Source organism: Acipenser ruthenus, chromosome 20 (assembly GCF_902713425.1).
Source record: "Acipenser ruthenus chromosome 20, fAciRut3.2 maternal haplotype, whole genome shotgun sequence".
NCBI lineage: Eukaryota > Metazoa > Chordata > Actinopteri > Acipenseriformes > Acipenseridae > Acipenser > Acipenser ruthenus.
In genome coordinates this window covers 2,268,814-2,292,341 of record NC_081208.1, presented here as the reverse complement: position 1 = coordinate 2,292,341, position 23,528 = coordinate 2,268,814, and the positions used below count along the sequence as shown (strand labels likewise).

General features: G+C 40.0%; 1 protein-coding gene across 7 annotated transcripts in view; it reads right to left on the bottom strand.

The window, feature by feature from the left end:
- The window catches only part of LOC117425596 (histone-lysine N-methyltransferase PRDM16), a 220,319-nt gene that overhangs the window by 29,905 nt on the left and 166,886 nt on the right, over positions 1-23,528 (bottom strand). The window lies entirely within an intron of this gene.

Genomic DNA, 23,528 nt, shown 5'->3' with positions numbered 1-23,528 from the left:
GTTTGACATCTCTTGGTAGGCACTGGTTGAGGGTGACAGCTTTGTGCCAGATGTGATCTAGGGGCAGACGGGACTGTGTGGTGTTTTAAATGCAGTAAAGGGTGTGTAATCTCATTAGATTACAAGGAGATGTTAGTCTGTCACTCCTCAGGAACATTTACTAGGCTGGGAGAAGCGCCACTCTCTGCTGATTGTACAAGTTTTTTTTTCGTAAAAAAATAAATGTAGCCCATATTATATCACCCTTTGTCAGACTAAACCAACAACAGGGTTAAGGAAAAGGGGGTTTGAATTAGACCGTGCTGAGTGACGAAAAGAAGCATGATAAAGAGGGGGCTGCTGTGCAGGCGCAAGGGAGGAGGAGCACAGCTCCCAATAAGGCAGCTTCATTTTTAAGTGGCTGGTTCAGAGAATATAAACAAACTTCTGAAGGGAAAATTAGAGGACAGCTGCTAAGCTTTCGTTCTTCTGTTCCAGTTTGAGATCGTTCACGTTGTCGAGTCTCCCTTTCTCACACTACTGCTTTTTGTACCGTTTAGCCGAAATCCGAGTTTGTATTTAAAAAGGAATTTGACTCGTAAGAGTAGATGATAAAAAAAACAAAAAAAAACAAACCTGCAGCTGCTGTACCCTTCAAAAGAATCACCACACACACTCGTCTTTAAAATGTTTAGAAATTGCTACTGGCGATTAATAAAATGGTTTGAAAGAGTAATGAACTCTATTTAAAATGCACAACTTACCCTTATTTAAATACTCTTTGCAGAAAGCTCTACTGTATATTTGTATCTTCAAAAGTGCAAAAAAAAAAAAAAAAGTGTGTGTCCCTATATTAGTTTATTAACTACAGAATCATGTTGCTGTACCCTTTTGTGCTTGTATATGTCTGCTGGCAGTAATGATAGAAGCTCATGGTGGAATTCGATAGTGTCCATCACATATTGTTGTGCTTTTGAAGTTGCAAATACATAAATCAAGCTCTCAGCAAAGTTGAATTAAAATGTATCAATTAAAAAAAAAAAGCATCGATCACAATCATATAGAAAAATAGCCTTACTAGTCAAGACATGCCAAGTTGCTTTTTTTTTTTTTAATTGATTAAAAAAAAAGCTGCCTTTTTGTTTGTTGAGTTGCAATGGGATGTAACCTGATGGACTTCACACAATATCTGAAGGACTGGTTTAAGGAATATATCTTATTTATTTTTTAATTTTTTTTTAATGGTAAGACTTTAAATGGCGTCTCTAATTTCTGTGTATTTAGTAGTTACTTAGTAAATACATGTGTACTTACACATAATTACATTGTTATTATGCATAGTTACAATGTACTTAATGTGTAATTTTTTTTGAACAATATATGCAAAGTACACGATTGTATCAGAAAAGGGTTAGTGTTACGGTTATGGTTAGAGTTAAGGTTATATCGTGCAAAAAGATTTACACAATGTAAATTGTAACTATGCATAACCTTGTAATTATGAGTAAGTGTACGTGTATTTACTAAGTAACTACTGCACGTGTATTTACTAAGTAACTACTATGTAAATACACAGTCATTAGAGACGCTTCATGTAAAGTGTTACCCCAATAACTGCCTTCTCTAAAACAACAATTAATCAATTACTGTCATAACAAAGCATGCCTTAAAACAGCTCTTCAAGTTAATGTATCGTTAAACTAAATCCAAATGCTTGGACAACAAGTACTGTGTATAAATAAAGCACAGAATTGTCTTCACCACACCTTTGAACTTAAAAGACAAAACCTCAAAAAAAAATCACGCCTTATTGAAGTTTATGGGCGGTGGTACTTCACAACACTACAGGCAATAACGAAACATGTTTTTAAATAGATAAAGAAAAACCAAACAGCAATAGATTTTTTTTGCATTGCGCCCACACATAGACTTTCATTTTCACACCTCAAAAATGAAGCATATAGCAATAGGAAAATAAAATCATAATAAAATGCTCCATCCACTCCCGTGTATACACGCCTACTTAACAAATATAAAAGACTGCAGATCTATTCATCTGTGCAACACTGGCCGTAACAACACTGTTAGTCATAATCTAAAGAGGTTGACATATGACACCTGAGTCAATAAAGCTTTGGTTTGTCTGATTTTAACACTGCAGAAAACCACAAGTCTTTGTTTTTCAATGGCGCACTTTCTGCAGTTCAGCTGTAGTGTATTGATATCTCTGACACATATTTTCTATACTAGAAAAGACTGGATGTAATGCCTCACTTGAAGTATGATTCCAGGCTGGACTTCAGAATACTGTAGTAGACTGAATCGACACTGTGCATTAGATTAACTGGGAAAAACAAATACGGTTCTAAAATAAAACAATTCCATTTAAATGATCACCAGCACCAGAAGAAGAGGCTTTTGAGGTCTTGAAAAGCAAGTGTTTGCATATCACAGTGTCTAATGAACAGTACCTTCAAATCTACTATCGCTACTACCTTTATTAACAGGGTTAATCTCTTAACTATAGAATAGCGCAGGATTCCGTGGTGTACAGCACAGCGTTTGAATACATTCTGTAACACACACACACACACACCTGGTCGTCAGTGATGTGACACGGTGTTAGATTTTGTAAGTGCTCGAGTGTGATTCATCATTGTTTCACAATTTGATAATCCATGAATTTGACACACAGTCTCAGTGTTTACAGTACATGAACTAAACTTTACAGTGAAAAATTCTTCCCTTAACATTTTCTGATTTTGATGTAAATCAGATATTGAAATAACGAAGGGACGTATTAATTTGAGCACCAGTTTTGGTCTAACTATATTCCTTTCCTTTTGTTTCTTTTTGTAAATCCCCTTGAATGAAGTGAATTCACTTGGATTCCATGTCTGATGATATATATACATATAATACAATTGTTTAATGTGTACCAAATTAAAAGCAGTAATATGAAGCCCGGTTCAATCTACAAACTGAAGCCTGCCACAGAGCAGAAATAAAAACGTTCCCCGAGACTTATTTCAACTGTAATGAAAGATGAAAACTCACAGCACTGGCTTTAGTGATCCTAATATCCCATCCGGCCCAGGCTGATCTCAAGCTGGGACAATAGAAACCCATGGGCACACATTTTTCTAATTAAATATAATGACAGGGAGTCAGTTTTGTATAAATCTGTGTGTGTGTTGCCTTTCACCCTTTATTATATGAATGAAGAAGAGAGCTATAATGGGATCTATATCTATATGAAAGCAATAAACACATCATATGCCATATATATATATTATATATATATATATATATATATATATATATGAAAGGAGGTATAACTGCAGTGTACAAAAATTATTTCTTTCAGGATGTTTTGTGTACTTGTCTTATTACACAGCTGAAGAATGGCTTTTGTCCTGAAGTAAAACATTTGTTTAAGTTGAGAACTGGTGCAGGAGCTTGTGAATTGTGTCCTGACAGTACCCCCTCTTGCACCACTGGTCCTACAGCCTTGACAATAAGCAACAGCTTTACACGAAGAAGGTTAACTTCACTTCAGAGCTGCAGACTTTTTAAGTTATGTATTTTAGGAGACACTGGCCTAAAGCTTATTAGCAAAACCTGACCCTGTTGCCACTAAAAGTGTCTTTTTTCTGGATGACAAACATCAGTTTGATCGCCACAGAATAGGGCAGATACAGTATAAACTGAATTGCAATATGACCACAAAGCAATTGGAAGCAAACACGTTTCTAGAAGTGAAATAAAGAGCCGTTGCCCACTTGTGATACAGAGTAAACTGTTGCTCCACAGCACAGTGTCTTCTGATGGGAAACAGTTTGACTTGAACACGCAGTGGAACCTCTTCCATAACACCCAAGCACAGTTAGAAAGCAGTCCAGGTCTGTTTCTCCCTTAATGAGCCGCAGGCTAACTAGGGCCTGCAATAACTCTGCTTCCAATAATGATCAGCGTTGAAAAATCACAGAAAAAGACAGCCTTTTGGTGTATTTATTTTCCTAACTTCGCTTGCGTCAGAAGGACACCTACCTGGAAAACCGCGAGTGGTGTGCGGGTGCATATACAAACAGAACCAGCACCCCCCGGCCCAAACTAGGACCCCACGCCTTTGCAAACCTCCCCCTCCCCCTCCCCCTCCCCCTCTCTCTCCCACTCTCCCTCTCGCCAACACGCAGGCCTCGTGTGCTCGTAAATGCTGCGTTCTCCTGGCAGTTAATGGGTTTCCTGGTGTTACGGTGCCCAGCTGAAGAGGAATGTGTGGGATGAAAAGAATCAGATGTATGGAAAGTGTACGTGTGTATGTGTGTGAATGTGCTTACCAGAACAGGCCTTTCACACCAGGCAAGATCATCGTTTGTGATTCAAAAATAAAGGCACAGATGTACTACAAAGAACAAAAAAACTAAAATCTCAAGACTACAGTACTAATAGTGTGTTTTTCTAAGGCCCTATGCAGTTAAAAAAGTGGCCTAAGCTTACTTTATGTTTGATCAGACCTTTATTGAAAGTGTGATTGTAATATTAAAAGGGCAGAGCTGTATTGTTTTTTTATTGCATCTCCTACAGTACTTCCAGTATTTATTTTTCTAATGGGGAATTCTTTACAGTTTTTTTTCTTAATTGCAAATTTCCTAAAAAGCTCATCAAATCTGAATCCACAGATCTTAAGTATATGTGATCGTGATTCTTAACTTTTAGGTAATAAGCCTGACCAGAAACCGCTATTTAAACTCTGATTTAGCACTGTCAAACCGCACGTTCAGAAAATCAGAACCGAACGCTGGAACATTGCTCCTAATGCTCTTTGACGTTAGGGTGAGAGATATATTTTTATTTCAAATTTGGAAATGTCAAAACAAACCCAAGAAGAGAGACCCAGCTTACCAGTATGTTGGAAAAATAATAAAACAAAAGTAAAAAAAAAAAAAAATCTTAAAAAATAAATTAGGTTTTGTCAAAGAAAAAGGAAATTCAAAGTGGGCTGATTTAAACGAACTCTGACTTCTCCACATATACAGAAAGATTGATATCAGAGGCGAGTGGGGAGCCCTCCAGTCAGACCGGCCTTGTTCAGTCACTCAGAGCTGGCAACTGTCAAGAGAGGTGAATGTAAACACAGTCCTCAGCCTCCACTCAGAAGAAGGCTTTTCAAGGATCAATGTTCTGTTGTCTGAAGCTGCTCTTTAAAGGAACCGTGACCTCCACTGACCAAGTCCATTCTGAGAACAGTGCTCGCTATTCTCTATTCACTTTCCACAGGGGATAGGAGAGGAGAGGGTGGCAATCTCAATCACAATCACCACATATGTACGTACACACGCACACGCACATGCACACACATACACACACATGTACATGCTACCTTCTATTAACACATTAAGCGCCGTTATCCTCATTATTATTATTATTATTATTATTATTATTATTATTATTATTTATTTCTTAGCAGGCGCCCTTATCCAGGGCGACTTACAATTGTTACAAGATATTACATTATATTTTTTACATACAATTACCCATTTATACAGTTGGATTTTTACTGGAGCAATCTAGGTAAAGTACCTTGCTCAAGGGTACAGCAGCAGTGTCCCCAACGGGGATTGAACCCACAACCCTCCAGTCAAGAGTCCAGAGCCCTAACCACTACTCCACGCTGCTGTCCTATCCTCATTGGAGGATAGGCTACTTTGTCATTTTTTGGTGCATTTTTATAACTGGCTGCATCTACCTGTTGTTTTAATTTTCTCTTTAACTACATTTGTTACAATAACTTACTTACTTTAATTTTGTTAACCACAAAAGTTAAGTCTAGATGTAACTCTGCAAATACAGCCCTTCAGATGCTTTTATGGCGACTCTTCCTGCATTGGTAGTAATTGGATAAAAAGACAAAGACAGACTGCAGTCTTATATAGGTAACATCTCTATATATGTAACATCTAAAAAATATACTTAAATAATAAATACGAGTTTTAGGATAAGAGCAGGAATGGCTTTAGCTTACTACTACAAGAATCTGATGCATTTTTTTTTCTTCATTGATTAAACAGGTGTAAAACAACCACATATGACCACAAAGCAATTGGACAACCACAACATGACTCAAACTTTTACAAACTTTAAAAGGAGTTTTGTGACTCCTGCTGTATATTGGGCGTGTTTTTTGCCACTGCACTCAAAGCGATACATGCGCTGGTGAGAGGACTGACAGGACCCCCTCCCCAACTCAACGGCCAATAGGCAGCACAGACTGACTCCTAATGGACAAGTGTCTGCGTTATCCAGCAACATGCCGGGTAGACCTGATGAAAAGAGGAGCTTCTTTACTTAAAACAGAAACAGGATGTGGAAGGGCTGTGTTGACAGCTACAGTCTGGGAAGCAGGAATTCTTTGTCTATGGCAGGAAAATAATTTAAAAAAAACACATCAAAACAATAAAGTGACTGGTAGGTGTTTATGGTCTTGACAGAGCCAGGTGTGTGTGTGTGTGTGTGTGTGTGTGCGCGCGCATTTGTGATTCATTTTGTTTACAAAAGAGCTTCCTTGGAATATAGGAAACCCCGTACTAAGGCATGTAACAGCGTGGCAAAAATGGTACCTCACAGTGAAGTACTGTAAAGCATGATAAAAACAGGGTATTTTTTTTAAGAATGGTACCCAATTTATATGGCCTTAAATATGGCATTATACATATGTGTCAAAAAGCTTGGTGAGAGAAGTATTAAACTGGATTTATAAGCTTACAAAACAAATATTTTTTTAAATAAGAATTATTATCTTGTTAAATAAGGAGAAGCCTTATAAAAGGTTGCTTAGTATTTAGCTGTTTTTCCAAGTTTTTCTCTTGCTTGTACTGTGCATTTATATGAGTTTACCATGGTTTGCCTTTTTTTAAAAATAAAATGCTTTACTGTACCTCTCTGCTGCAGTATGCCGGTGTATCGCATTGAATACAGCTGTAAACTGGTTATACAAATGAAACCGCAATGTGGAAATTTCACTCAAGATTTGATCGATGCAGAGGTCTGAAAAAGGCGGGGGTCAAAAGGCTGCGTGAAACCACAACTGTGACCCAAACTTTGCAGCTTTTAATCATGTTTTTCCAGTTTGAGAAGCAGCAGAATCACCCACCTAAAGTGTGAACATTTCAATACGGGGGGTAAGAACGACTGCAGGAAGTAACCAACATGAAAAGCTGTTTATGAGAAAAGTGAAAAGCGATGTGTGTTTGTGCTGGTTTGTTAGGTGGGTGGAGGATAAACCAGCTGTCAAACTTTTTAAAAAACGCGTCCCGAGCAACAATTCCCAAGGTGAAATAAGCATCTTGTTGCGTTCCGGAAATCGGGAGTGTGTTTCTTAAATTATTATTATTATCATTTATTTCTTAGCAGACACCCTTATCCAGGGTGACTTACAACTGTTACAACATTATTTTTACATACAATTACCCATTTATACAGTTGGGTTTTTTTACTGGAGCAATCTAGGTAAAGTACCTTGCTCAAGGGTACAGCAGCAGTGTCCTCCACTAGGGATTGAACCCACAACCCCCCGGTCAAGAGTCCAGAGCCCAGAGCCCTAACCACACTGCTCCACACTAAACTTGGCACTTTCAAATAACCAAACAAAAAAGGATGCCAGAAGATTTCCTTTCGTGAACAAAAACAGGAAGAGTATGCCAACATATAAAGAGAAAGAAGCAGAACACAATAGCAGTCTGATAATGCAACAGCCTCTCTCTCGTTTGTATATTCATATCCTGGGGAAGCAAAAAAAAAAAAAACCCTGTCAACTTATCCCTTTCTTTAAGTGACGTGTTTATTACTGCTTTCTGTGGGATTCTCCCAGCGTAAGAAACAAAAGAAAGCTAACAGTGTGTCAGTTGCCACAGAGGCTGTTGTAAAAAAAAAAAAAATCTAAAAGTGACGAGCAAAGTCTGACAGCTAGAGGGCAGCCATGCTTGAAAACTGTGACTGGTGCTATGAAGGTGGGTAAAAGGCTGGACGATTCCAAAGATACAGCTTGTGCAGAACGCTGTAGATGCCTGCAGTACTGCCATAACACTAGGCAACTTTAAATAAACACCATTACAGGAGTATTCTTATTCTTCCAAATATACAATATAGTTTCAGAGTACTGCATTGTGCTTTCAATCTTAACCTTTTAAAAAGGTACAAGGGACACCTGTGCCCCACAAATAAATACATTCTGCTAACCTTCTTATTTGTGCAATGAGATGCACGAAACAGGGTTTACAATGTACTGACAGGTCATCCACATTGTCTGTTTCCTTTTGAGGTCGTTCTCAAAATGTCTTTTAGAAGAAGAGACCGTTTGAACAAGCACTCGATTCCTTGGGTGCCTGAAGGGGTTACATAAGTATTTTTTTGGGGGGGAAATGTTTGACCTTGGATTTGGGGTAGGCAACTCCGATCCTGGAGTTCCATTAATGGTATAATAGGGATAATTAAATGATTGAAGGGTTTTGGTTTAATGGTTCAGGACGTGGTTGGAACAGACCACGAGTTATATTTAGCGACGGTGGAATGCAGTGACAGGATAAAAGAAAAGTTCAGCGAAGCCAAAATTGTAGGGAAAGCATGGCGAATCACAGACAGGAATGGCTAGGCCCTGAAGTTTATGCAGCTGTAAGCTCCTCCATTGCTGTCAGCAGTGAGGTGGAGGACCTTATTAGCTGGATTCATTTCAGCGGGAAGGGCAGTATCGATGATGTGCTCATTTAAAAACAAAAGATATACATGCATATATAACTATTGCTTCATTTACTTTTGTATTTCTTGTGTTTGAAAGGCGATTCTGTATTCTATTATATAATGCTGTACCTGTCTCTCCTATATTTTTATATTTTGTTAAATTTTTTGGCAAAACATACCATAAACAAGGCTGCTAGTTTTGCATGATGGGTTTCTGAATATGTATTTTCTCTATTTTCTATTTCACTTTTATCTTTACAAATGTATCTGCATACTTTACATGTGTTCTTACAGGTTTTAATATCCCTTATACAGACAGCATACATATATACTGGTAAATATTTATAAAGCATGGTTTTCTATTCATTTCCTGCAGTAATGGTGGTGGTAATTATTATTATTATTATTATTATTATTATTATTATTATTATTATTATTATTTTTTAGCAGTTGCCAGCCACTATGATAAACCACAGACATTCAATTTTCCAGTTGGTCTGTTAGACTTTAAACTTCCTTAAAAGTTAAAACAGAAAATAATGTTCCAGTTCCTGCTAATTAGACAGCTCGTTTCTCTGCTCTCCTATAAGGAGACACTCTCTCTGCTATTTCCGGCACCCAAACTGTCCAATAAACAGCATGACGGATGGCAGACCCAGAGCCCCAGTCTCCTGTCTGATGGATGGGGGCCTACTGAGACACAAACCAGTGAGAGAGAGAGAGAGAGAGGGAGATAGGGGAGTAGCCAATAATGCTCATTTCCAAGCAATTCCGCCTGACAGCTTTTGTCTGTTACAAAGATTACTGCAAGAAAAGCCCCATTAATCATATTTTATTAACTTCAGCAGTCTCTGCTGGAGTGAGGACGGTGTGGAGAGAGAGGCCAGAAGAGGAGCGGCCGGGCCTCTCGTATAATCTCGCCCCCTACCAGTACTATCAATAAACTGAGCGCTACTGGGTGAACTGGCTTTATGCAATCTGGATGAGTTCTGTGCACAGTCAGTGAGACGCAACAAGCGATCTGCTCAAATCATATGCCTTCCAAATCAAAGGGTCTTTTCTCACCCTTGGTGCAAGTTTATCATGATAAAGTTTGCAGGTTAACATGCGTTCCCCATAATAGCACAGCTATAAAAACACAGAGTCTTTTACAAGCATTCTAGGGTATATTACAATCCATTTATCTAAACTGTCACCGACATTATTAAAAAGACACCCTAACACCTCTAACAGTGGAACTTTCTTTAGAGCATTTCGTTCTGTAACAACTTCAAAAGAGTATTTTTTTTTTTATCAGTTTGCTTGGCGGTGGTGTGAAGATCCGAAAACTGTTTCAATCAATGTAACAGACCCTGTTGTGGGTGAACTTTAGAAAAACAGTGATAGCTCTGCACTGGAGCAAGGAGGAAACACAGAGTAAACCTGCCCCTGCAGTTAAGCAGCCCTATCCTGAGCTCTGCGTGTGAGAAAGCGTACTGTTTAATCAGGACTCCAGGAGAGCCCTTGTTTGAGCTTGTGCCCGCGACGGAGACAGGCAACTCACACCTTGAGAAGAGTCAGTTTCAACTGCAACCTCACGTGCAAAAAAACACATAATGCAAAAAGCATGACAGAGAACATTACAATGTTATTCTATTGACTCTAAAAATAGCAGACACACACACACGCGCCTGTCCCAGTACCCATATCTAACTGTTTAAAACATTTTGTCAGGTGAGCTGCCGCAGAAAAGTTTACGGCATGCTACGGCTGTATATACATGCTTCCTATTTTCTTAACAAAACAGAACTGTGAGAAGGCCACTGTTGAATTTATTGCCTGTTTCCTCTCTTGATGATTACAAAGCAGGCATATTGCACAGGTGTGCTATTACAGGCATACATGTGCGATTAGACCTACTTTATGTATTTTTTTATATATGAATGTCAAATCTTTGAGGAGTAATAAACTTTTATTGAGGAAAACTACCATATCCCCCCCCTTTTTTTGCTTTTTAAACTCTGATTTGTTTTCCTTGACATGCCCATTCACAATTTTGATTGTTTTTTAACAGGATCTAAATAATTAAAAAGCAGCCTGGGTCTGGATCTCATAAAACTCCACATCTGGTCCAAGCTATGTTTGTCGTAGAGTCTGCAAGTCGGTAATTGCCTTGGTTGTGAGTAACATTTCTGCTGTCCATGTAGTGATTCAGTTCTTACCAGGCAGCAGGGAGCTGTGAGAGAGGGTGTGTTGGAGAGAGGGGGGGGGGGGGGGGTGGGGGTGGGGGGTGGGAGCATCATTAAAGCCAGACCAAAAAAAGTTGACATTTCTTGGATAACATTTTATAAGAGACAGGGCCGGGAGGTATTTAAAAAAAAAAAAAAAAAAAAAAAAAAAAAAATAGACCTAGAAATGCCTACTGTCACTGACTTTCTGAGCCTTACTGACAAAGCTTCAGCTCCAATGTGTGACATTTTGGCAATGAAAGTACTGGGCAATTCAGTTCTTTTTTTAAACATTTTTTTTGGAGTTTTTGGAGTTGCTGCCTAGCTATGATTGTAATAACAGTGGTTTGACATCTTGACATATGAAACTTCAGTATCATGCTTTAAAAGCCCTCACTTGAAAGTCTTCGCTAAATGTAGGTGACAGTTGCAGCTTGGCACCAGTAAGTTAGCTGAGTTAACAACACAAACAGTGTATGAAAGTGTGAGAAGCGAGAAATGCAAAGTCTTTCCCTCTTACTATAGTTGTTGGAAATGCAAATTCACACTCGCCCCTGTGCAGTACTTTTGTAGGCTGGGTTTTTCCCCATGCATATAAAGCCTCCCATTCTTTTACAAAGCACTGACATACCACGGTACATCACTTATATAAAGAGAGAGCCTCCACATCAATAAATCACACCATCACAGCACCTAAATGAATCTAAACAAGAGTGGAACTGGGTTTAGCAAGGAGGGCACAGAAAACAAAAAAAAATACCCCGACCTAAAAAAAAAAAAAAGAAATGTAGTTTCCTGTCCAGAAGAGAGTTTCTGTGCCGGCTGGCACATATTTGCTGAAATGTTTGACACCATTGGGCCCCATTAGTGAAGCAGACAGATCCAATCTGCAGAATAGCAGCCTATTATGAGAGGGATTAAATGGAAATATAAGCTTGATGGGGATGGAGGCAGGGAGGGAGAGATGAAGGCGCTGAGTAATGCACTCACATTAACTCTTTAGGGATTGCTGCTGTTTTGTACAACAGCACCTAACTACTGGGAAAATGACAGAAACAAATGCAGCTGGCAGCATTTTTAATAAAGGCCTTTTTACTGCTTTGTTTCGTTTGCTTACCAGTGCTTACCATTAATTAAAAGTCAAAGATCATTCGTCATCAAAGGCGAAACAGACATGCATATTTGAGTATTTCCTTCACCTAAACAAAGGTGGATAGACTACGACTGCTCTTTAAATCTACAAGACAGAATCTTCCTGGTGTTTTACATACTTTTTACATACAGAAAAACACTCCCGTGCACAGAGAGTGGTTTGATCTTCATATCCTTTATCGAATGACCGGATTTAGATCTTGTATTGCATTTGCAAACAGAATTATGATCGCTCCGATTGTTTTCATCGCGTACAGATTTCATTGAGTCCGTTCCAGCAATGCTTGTTTCACTTTCTCCCCACACCAGGCAGAACACACCCACTTCATTTCTGCAGTACACTTTGACTGTTTCGAAGGCGGCACAGTATAATTTCAGTGGGAAACAATCCTGGTGCTGCTAGAAAAAATACCTTTTTTTTATTTTTATTTTTTCAGACTGTGCCTCAATAATGAAACAATCCAGTGTGATTTACAACTGCTCGTTAATGTGACTGAGCTATGGGCTGTTGTGTTATGTGTTTCTGCTTTACTAACAGTCTTGGAAGTCAGGTTTATTGCTTCAGTTTATGATATGTATTTAGAGCAATTAGTGAGGAGATATATAGACTCATTACGGCAAGCAGGTGCAGTGTAACCCTATACTATATATATATATATATATCCTATCACCCTATAGAATTAACTAATTTTGCTTCATAAAGTCGAATGAAACCTGCTGAATAATGTTACGCTAACATATTGAATTACACACCACTTTGTAGTTTTCCATATGCTTAACTAAAAACTGACAAAAATTGAAAAAAATGTGACATTTCGAAATCTAACATGAAATACTGTACTACTATTACAGCTTCTGGGAGGCTTTTGCGATGACATTTTGTAGTAGGTTTGATTACATGATGTCAAATAAAAGATTATGTTCATATAGGTTTTTTTTTTTTTAAATGTCTCAGTCCTACAGTTCTAGGTGATGCAAAACTTTTGACCATAGCTGTATATATACAGCACTTACCTACCATTCTCAGGCAGTATTCAATGGATTTCTAATGGGCATCAACAGTTTACACTGTGGCTTAGGGTACCATTGACAAAACCGTTTGATATGCATTCAGCTTTTCTGAACTGTGTATGTTTTGCTCTTAACATGGTAACCCCACAAAAAAAGCAAACTTCACTCCAATTACAGTAACAGCTTTTGCCTGCAGGAGATATTTAAACAAACAAACAAACAAACAAACAACCTTGCAACTTGCCAGTGCATTGGTTAGCTTTATTTATTTATTTATTTTTAAAAGTCAAGATAAAAGAGAAGCCATTTTGTCCAACAACAACAATTGCGTCTTTTAGAAGGCCGTGACCTGCCCAGCACAGTCACAATAAGGATTAACATGTGTTTTATGAGGCCATAAAAGGGATTTGTAGGAGAAAGTGTGTGCGGATCACTAGCATCGATCACTTTAACTAATAAAGGCTATGCACTCACCCTTCTTTAAATACTCTGCCATCGCTGGCTTGTTATTGTATGTGTTCAATTTGGATTCAAGGCACATGGAAGCAGAAGTGTTGTGGTCTAACGCAGAGCTCTTTCTAATGAGCGTGTATTCATTCCCCGCGACTCGCTCCTAACCAGGAAACCATAAATCACAATCTGCAAGGCCTTCTTGTGTTACTACTTCAAATATTTGTTTATAGAAATATAAAAAAATAATCCTGGGAAAGGCAAGCGGGTAAAAATTCTCAAACTGGCGTGTATTAAGGAAAAAAATGAAACAATCCATCTCCCAAGTAGAATTTGAGCACCTCCATCCACCACCCACCTCCCCACAAATCTGCTATGCTTATTTATTTTTTTGACAAAAGAAACAATCCTTCGTTCTAAAATGAATAAGAAAAAAAGGGATAATTTGTCAAACATTTCCCCAGGTTTTTTGGATTTAACTGCTGCTTTAGGATTGATTAAGTGTTTAAAGTTAGACGATCACTTGAGTTCTATTTCTGTGAGGGACCGCTCGCCCCCAACCCTCCCCAACCGCCCCCCACCCCAAAAGACTAAACCCGCGCTGAGGCCTCCAACTTAAAGTGAGAAAAGAGAGGTATTTTTTTTTTAAAAAAACTGTGAAAGATAACTATCCCACAACAGGTGGGGAGGAGGTGACATCGGAGCCAGAATGTAACTGCCAATGAAGATTTCATACAGATGGTTCCAATAACCCCAACACGGAACATCTCGTTGTGCTGTTATTAAAGCCTGGTGCTGTGAAATTCAAATTCACATTATGGGTTTTGAAGCTTCCTTTACCCTCATTATCCAGAGTCTTAAAATAGAAACCTCCTGGTTTAATGTGTTAGAAACCCAATGCTTTCAAAACATGAGGGATGGGTACTGAGAAAAGGAAGAGCCGGACTGTCTCAGGTCTGCAGCGCGGATAAGTGGTTACGTGATTTGAAACAGATGATTCGCTTGAATAGTGAGAAGCAGGCCTTTACATACGGTATAGAGCACTGAATGACTGCAATGCTCTACAAGAAAAAATCAGAGCAATTATTTTTGTCAAGAAATTAGCAAACTAAAATTCTTCACATCTACATCGTTTCAGTCCCGATTTTAACCCTTTTAATGTACAAGTGGCATAGGCATCCCACAAATAAAAACGATGCCACTGTAACTTTCATATTTCAGAAATGAGGTGCATGAATCAGGGTTTACAATATACTGACAGGATATATCTGGTCATCCACATTGTCAGTTTCCTCCTCGTGATCCTTGAGTTACTCTCAAATGTATTTTCAAGAAGAAACTGTTTGAACAAGCGCTCAACTCCTTGTGTACCTTAAGGAGTTAAAAACTACTGGCGCTAGTCTTTTGGGGGTTTTCTTCCTGGCAGTCGAATTTTAAAAGGGGGTGTCCTGTATTGGTTACCCCCTCACCTCACCACACCTCCCTGACATGCTGAGGTGCAGGTCTCGATTCACACTATATGGTCAGTCCCTGCAATCTCTGTTACTGCAATGCGGCTTTCTGCTTGCCCAGAGAAGGTTCTCTTACAGTATACAGGGCAGTGATATGAACACCTTACACATGAGTTGTTCACACATGCAGAGCAAAGGGGGCCTTTGGCTGCGGCTTGTGAACAGTTATTTAAAGCTGTAAATTATCGGGATATTGGGACAGGATTCAAGTATTCACAATACTTCCATTCAGCAGGCTTGAGCTTCGTTTCCTTTACAATGGTTTGAATTAGACCCACTTTTACTAGATTTAGTATATACTGTACACAAGCATAAAAAAAAACAAAGGTACATTATTGCACCAAGAGGGATTCAATTACAAAGGGATGGAGCTACAGCTACAGACCACCAAAAGCTTATGAACATTTACACTAAAACACATTCTAACAGTTTCCATGGCATCAAGAACCTACACGTACACATGCCCCCTTGAGAAAGGCGTGTTTACCATACACAGAAAACGCTGGCTCTTCAAATGAAGTCATGTCGTAATATTTTATCTATTGCTCTAACCCTTGCCCCAAACCATAATCTGATCCCAAACCATGACCTTAACCCCAACCATTGTTCCCAGTCTTGACAACATTGTGAATATCCAATACAAACAGGATAATTGCTGGGCAGATATATTGGACAGCCTTTTTAATTAAAACACCTATCCAATATAAGATGAGCCGCGCCTGGTGTTCATTTGTTCTGCCTTTAACACACTGTCAGGAGCATGTCAGTCAAGCAATATGATGTGTATTAATTTACCTTTATATTGGGGTTAATGTATGAAAAGTCTGGGCCCCTGTTTGACAGTAATGATTAATACCATGCATTAAGGTGATTACACTGGAAGCATTCAGAGGCCGTCTGCAATGCAAGGTTCTCATAAGATGCTCAGACCTTCAGGCCTATTAAAAGCAGCAGGAGAGCTGTGGACATAATCACTAGGGCTGGGAAAGAAAAGAGAGAGAGGGAGAAAGGGAAAAGAAGCAAGGCAGGGAGGAAGGAGAGGAGAGAGAGCAGGAGAAACAGAGAAAGAAGTAATGAATGAGAGAGAGAGGAAGAACAGTGAGCGAGAGAGAGAGAGGCAGCAAGGAAAGGAGGGAGGGATAAAGGGCGAGAGGAATGAAGAGAGTGAGGGAGGAAAGAAAGGATTGAGGGATAGAGAAGGAAGAAGTTGAGGAGAGAGAGAGAGAGAGAGAGAGAGAGAGAGAGAGAGAGAGAGAGAGAGAGAGAGAGAGAGAGAGAGGAGAATAGACAGCACTGCAAAATAATGTCTGTAAATGCCACTAGGATAGCTGATATTCCGATGAAATTCCACTGGAATTAATTATGAACCATTTCTTTCAACGTTACTAATATAACTAGTTCTAAGCTATTCAGATGTTATTCTGAAGACAGCAAATGTCATGCTGTGTAATTTTTTTTTTGCCATTTGTGGTGATGAGAGACAAAGAGAGAGGGAGGGGGGGAAATGAACAAAATAATAAAATAAAACTTTACCAGTACTTTAAATTTTTAACTGTACATCTTCAAGAGATTTCTGGAATGCTATTTATTTTGCTTAATCTTGTCAAGGACATGTGCCAATTCATTCAAACGTTGCACGACACTAAAAAAAATCTCCCCGGGGAAAAAAAAAACAAACAAAAAAAAACTTCTCACTGAGTTGGGCCTGGTGGAGAGTAATTAGTCAATTGAACACAGAGAAAATTCAGGGAGGCAAGAACGCATGATAGGGTATCTGGAATCAAAAGACAGGAGGAAAAGAAAAGGAAGCAGGCGCATGTTAGAGAAAGGAAAGAAGACAATCACTGTCAAAACAAGGGTAGGGGGAGCGCTGACGGGCTAATGTGACAGCAAGCACTGGAAGAATGTGTGAACGCACTCGTAACTCCAGATCAGATAAGAGATAGCAGGCAGCAGGGAGTCCATAATCATTAGACCTGTTTGGACATGCTGTTATCAATCACCTTAGAGTGGTTACCAGGGACCGAGGCAACTAGGCAGCACACTGAAGCCGTGTAGAGAAGAAAAGGGAAAGTTATCACTTAAAATACTGCACACAGGCCCCCTAACCAAGCTTGGCAACAGCCCGTAACCATCCCATTCTAAAATGCAAAAGTATAAGAAACTCAAGTCAAGCATCTTATGAGCTGTGCATCACTGTACACAGTTTTTGCAAAAGGAAAATGTAAATGACACAACAAATAAATGAGCGTTTTTATTGGGTTTGTACAGTAACATTCCCAAATGTGCTTCCACTTTTAAAAAAGCATATTAGAGAAACTCATTTTAGTCAACCAAACAAGTTTTGTTTTTTTTGGTTTTAGGGAATTCTTTATGTTAACGTATATAGTTCTGTGTAACGCATTCATTGGTTGGGGGATAGCATGGGGGGAATACAGGGTTAAAAAAAAAAAAATAGTCTATGACATCAAATGCATTTAACAACATTGGCATCATCCTACCATGCTAAAGAAAAAAAAGGACTTCAAATCGCGTGTTCTTTCCATGAGAACCTGGCACTGCACAGGTTTCTAATTGTTCATTTTCCTGGCACCAGACTGCTGTTGCGTACACAGAGCAGCACATGCAGGTGAAACAGCAGAGCTAAAGAAAGAAAGAAAGAAAGAAAGTGGACAGCGTTTTTTTTTTTTTTTGTCTCTGAACCCCGTTCTGTTTGGGTGCTGTGCTCCAGTGATTGACAGTGCAGCCGGATGGGGTTGAAGACCCAGAGAAGACCCCCCGCTGCTAGCTGTGTGTTATTAGAATTTACAGGTTATCACTTGGGCCTCAACCCCGGCGATGACCTCATTAACTAGTGTGACCACATCAGCACCTTTCCCAGCTGTTACTGCTTGTCAGGCGTCAGGGCGCTGGCCCCGCTGACACCTCGAAGCAAACGCTGGGCAGATCTTATCAATCGGAGGAGGTTCTGTGGGAGGAATCCAGCCAGGAGAGGGCATTTAAGGGTAGAGTCTGGAGACACGTTGCATGCCACAGGATAGCGACCCTCCAGCCGGAAATGAATCAAAAGGCTTGGGTTTCCAGCAGACGCACAATAGTGTGTCCGACGCGAGCGTGCAAAACCGACCCACTCCTTGCTTTGACATTATCGCTTATTGATCTTTTTTTCTACAAAGCGCTCCCATAAATTTCCAGTTGTAACAGCATTGCATCTTTTGTTCCAGTTATACTGCGCACTGCCTGCTGCTATCCGGTTAATTTCACTTTTACGGTAATTTACTTTTATGAATCATTACCCCCAGCCCCCTCAATAATTAAGGGTCAGATTCCATCTAAATAAATACGCTCATTATATCCCTGTTTTGTGGTGCTATTCATAAGATGGCACCTCCACCTCCTTACATACCACGGTTTCAGACTTCTGTTCATATTCTAGAACCCCGAAATGAATATATTTTATACTGGGCCTGTTGTAATTTTGATTGAACAAGAAGAGGGTCTCTATCTTTTAATTCAATCTGCCCCTATGTCAGACACTATATGGGCCTTAAAGGGTTACAGTGCAATAGCAGCAGCAGTAGCAGTAGTAGATTCAGAATGAAAATACACTGGCCAGTCAATGCAAATGCAGTTGTTTGGTAGAAGACTAGGCCTATTGTAGTCCTATAGTCATAACTCCCAGAGAAGAGCATTGGAATTACTTTAGAATAAACGCAGTATTGTTGCGTTGCATTGGGGGGGGTGGGGGGGGGGGGGTCCATAAGTTAGACTTCTTTGCTAATTTGTGTCATTGTGTGGCCCTGGAGTGAATCATTTTTTAAAAACGACCCCAGCGTCTCCAGCACGGAAATGACAAATGTAGACATTCACTGCTCTCAGTGCTGTTAAATATGACTGCGGTGACCAAACTAGACTGCTGTGGATATTCAGATTAATAAGAGAGGGACGTTTTACTGCGCAAATTATTATTTTCACAACACATGCAATTAATCAGCGTGCTAATTTCACCTAACGTGCATATATGTAAATTGCAATTCAACAAAGCGCTTTGATTAATAGTGTGTAGCAGCGTATGGGAGTACAGCACACAGGGGGCCTATAACTCCTCGATACTAATTAAAAACAAATAAACAGGGGGGTGACTTATTACAGGCAACACTGCCACTGTTAGGAAACTGTTAGATGCTATCCATCCCAGGCTATCACACTTGGTATGCCTCATTCAATCTGACATGTGGGAAGAATTCTGTGTGCTGCATAACAGACCTACCGACTTCAATAGCGGTACAGGTAGGGTCACAATATTAAAACTAAACAGCAGCAAAACTTTAACATCCCGGTTGCTCTTAAAAGCAATTGCAAAGGTGTTCGATTTTTATGAGTGAAACTGCAATCATCCCAGTTCTTTGTGTTAATATACCCCCCCCCCCCCCCAACGCACCCGTCTTCAGCTACCGTTATACCTCGATTTTTCAGATAGAGAATAATGCTCGGTCTCTATGCCTGTGGATGTGACTATTCCATTAGTTTCTGTTTCAATAGCTTGTATTCCTCTGGCTATTCATTTCATAAACAGATCAAGCCATGTTTCCCCGCTGATCTTTACAACCCACACACACATATCCCCAGCACCGTGTAACATTTAGTTAATAATTTAACACTGGGCCACAGTCTGCGGAATCTCCCTAAAAAAAAAAAAAAAAGCACAATGCCAGGATCGATGGTGCAAAAAATTGGTTTATTGAGTGGCTTGTCTTTTATTTCCTCAAGACACAGATAAGAGAACGATGTAAGCTGCCTGGTGCACGGAGCGCAGAACACAGTGAAATGAAATTAGATTATTGATGTTAGTAGTCAAAAATAATTGCTCTGATTTTTTTTTTTTTTTTTTTTTCCTGGGGAATATGAAAGATGCTGACAGATTCACTGATCCATAAAAGTTGATTTGTGAGAAGGGCAGGAAGTTGGGTATATATTGGTATTTTGGTTTTGACTCCTGGAGGACTGCAGAGAGAAATGCTTACTTTGACAGCTTATGACGGCAGATTTGGGTATTATTACGATTGAGCATTGAATATATCTAGGATGTTGTTATTATATATTATATTACAAACTCTTTATTTATAAATTTAGCGTGTCCAATCATAATTTTTCCCCCAATTTTCTCCCAATTTGGAATGCTCAATAGCTTTTCCCCTCACCGCAGCAATTCCCCACATGGCTCAGGAGACCCGAAGGTTCAGTGGGCATCCCAGGAACTCGAGAGCGGATGTCAGCGAGCTACCGACCTCTGGAGGACATAGGTCAGCCCTGCAGGTGTCCGCTCTGAGTTCACTGGGAGCCTGGCCAGCAGGGTTCACTGTAGAGCAATGAGGAGAAACAGTCCCTGGGCCAATGTGACGCTCCCTTCTGAGTCTTCAGCAAAGACCAGCCTACTTCACACAGCCAGGACGTAAACCTGCGTTGTGTGACTCACCCTGCGCACCACGTCGCTGCGCTTCTATCAGGTGAGACACTCAGAGACTCCCTACAAACTCCTTCAGATCACCTACACAGTATCAGTATCTAACCATCACATTCCCAGTAGAAAAATCTGAACAAAAAAAAAAAAAATGACCGGTCGTATTCAACAGTACCTGCACTTTATCAAAAAGATAACATGCATAGGAAACCAGTGCATACATGACATCTGAAATAAACAACACCAATTACTTTATCCAGATAGCATCGCAGTGTAATATAGTGTAGTAAAGTACACTGATTGAAGCAAAGCCAGCAGGAACCAGAAGCTCAGACAAGCTCTTGACCTGACCTCGGAACCCTGAGATATGTCACCTGACCTCCTTGAGCTGTAGCTCCACCCCCAGCTGGAGAAAGTTACAAGGGGACCCCATTGTCTATGAGGTGTTGTGTCTGAGTTGGGCTGAATAACTTCCTAATCTCAGCAAAGCTGACCTGAGTTATCAAAGCTGCTACTTTTTCTCAGCAGCAAGGTCCTGGTTTCTGTGGCTTGGACACTTAGGATGGGTCATTAATGATCGCCTCGATTGCACATTTATAAATCGATTAATCGCCCTGGCGTCCTACTTGCAGCATCACTCCTCATATACTAGATTACGATAATATTACCAGCAAAAATCTGTTTTCAGTTGTATTTCAAGGACTTTATAAAAAGAGTCACTGGAATGCTTTTGTGAAGTTTACAATTTTTTTGCTGCTTGCTTTAAAAAAAAAAAAAAAGCGTTCTAAGTGCATTGATTATTGTCAATTATTACCTGCCCGATACGCGATAAGGAAATTAGCTGCACCTCCAGCAAAGGCTATATGGAGGACTCAATGTATTGGGAGCCGCAAAAAGAAACTCTCCACGGAACACTAAACCCTTTCATCGAATCAAAGAAAGAAAGAAAGAAAGAAAGAAAGAAAGAAAGAAAGAAAGAAAGAAACGTTGAGACCCTCTGTGTCTGTACCTTTGGCCTAACCATTGCTTAAGCCCCCTGTGCTTGGCAGCAGCACCCGCAGCTCCTACACACTTTATAGTACTGAGGCTATCACTAGCCTTGCCAGCTCTGGTGCACAATACCCAGTGTTAGGTGATTGAAATTCACTCCTGCTTGTCCCCGATCTGTCCTGTAAGTGATACCTGCTGTGTAAAGATAGCACCTGACCTGCTGCCCTCCAAGCCTCCTCTCAGTGCTGCATTAGAGCGCTGTTTGAATGGAGTCTGTCCACGTCACACAGAGACAATACCAGCTGCTAATCAGATAGCTTTCCCCCTCACTCAATAGCCTGTCTGTGGCACTGTGTGTGGCATCAAACTCCCTGCTTTCATTCAGCTGCCTACAAACTGAGAGGCACTTCGATCTTTTTTTTCCCCTCCCCTGTTAAGAACAAGATTTTAATTTCTTTCCCCCTTTCTGACATTCTAACAATAAAATGATAAAAGGCGACCATTCACGTGACAAACAAGCGCTAACCGGCATCCAGGGACGAGGGGAATTAAGTCAGCATGCTGCTGAGAAATTCATTTTCCCTTTTATCTCGATACCTTTGGAGAGCGTTCTGTAATGCAAAGTGAACCGAGACCGTGCAGTGCTTATTTAAGACTAAATGAAACCACCAAACCCGAGAAATTTTAATAATGAAAAAGAGCTTTTTCTTTCTACAAAATGAAACAGTGCAAGCGAAATACAGAAAGCTGTGTGTGGAACTTTGGAAAGGTATGGGATGCACTGTAGCATGCAGAACATAAGCAGAGCTTAGGGGTAGCGAAGAGGAACGGATGAAGACATTGAAAAAGACTTGAAAGGTTTGTCATTGAAATCAAAAAGAGAGGTACAGTATACTGTGATGGAAATTAGAGAGACAGAATCATAGAGGAACTCCCCACATCTAGAAGGTGCAGGAGACCCAAGCAATAGGTAACTAGGCTGCCAATAGCAATGGCTAGTTGGCTATGCAAGTTAAGTCCAGGTCACACTTCTCTTGAAGGTGTGTGTCTAATGTACTGTATATGCCCTGTGTAGGAAACCAGCGCACACCCATAACTGTCATGTTATTCATACAGATGCATTGCCAATCTTGGCAATCCACTTGTAAATTAACCTCTGCCCCCCCTCCCCTCGAAATGATCCTGGTGTTTCCTGGCCATCTCAGCTTACATGTAAAGAGGAGAATCGTAATCAGATCTCAGTGGTCGGCGATTGTCTCCTGTCGTGAATCTCATATATGGAATCTGTAAAATAACTCCGCTTGCCAGCGTCTGTAAATTGTGTTGTCATCAAAGTGTCTGTGCAGGGTAACCTTAGCCACGCGAGGCTGATCTTTAATGCGGGACACATCTCCAGCCATTCACACCGGTCCAGTTATATTGCCCGTTTCCTTCTTATAAAACAGCAGCAACAACAGAGCAACACTCAGGCTGTGCGGCACCCCAGGCCTTGAACTGAGCTGGGCCTTCGCAGCCCTGTGTGAATGGTCTCCCATTTCATGAAACTCAAGAACCTTAAGAGTGTTTCAACAATTCTGAAAGCTCCAAACACTCTATTAAAACGCCTACTTTCATCAATGTAAATAATAAAATAATGTTCGTTATGCAAACACGACATCTTCAATTTCCCTAAAAAATATTCTACTGGTATAATAGTACAATATTAATAGGCTATTTACCAAAAATAATCTAATCTTCTTAAAGAGGAAACCTGTCATCTATAGTAATCTACGAATACACCACATCCAGCTATTTATTTTTCTCTCTTGGTGCTTATTGACTTTTCTTTCCCCCTGCTTACCTTCTCCTTTGCACTTAGTTTAATGCTGGGCTCCTTATCTGATCAGCAGGGGTTTGGAGTTTCACTGTCCCTTCTCCTTCCATTCTCCACCCTATTCATTCCCTCTTCCTGTGTGATGAAAGTCAAGATCCCCTTTACAAAAACGTGCACCCTTATTTTCTCGGACCCCTGACCCCGAGTCACTGCAGCAT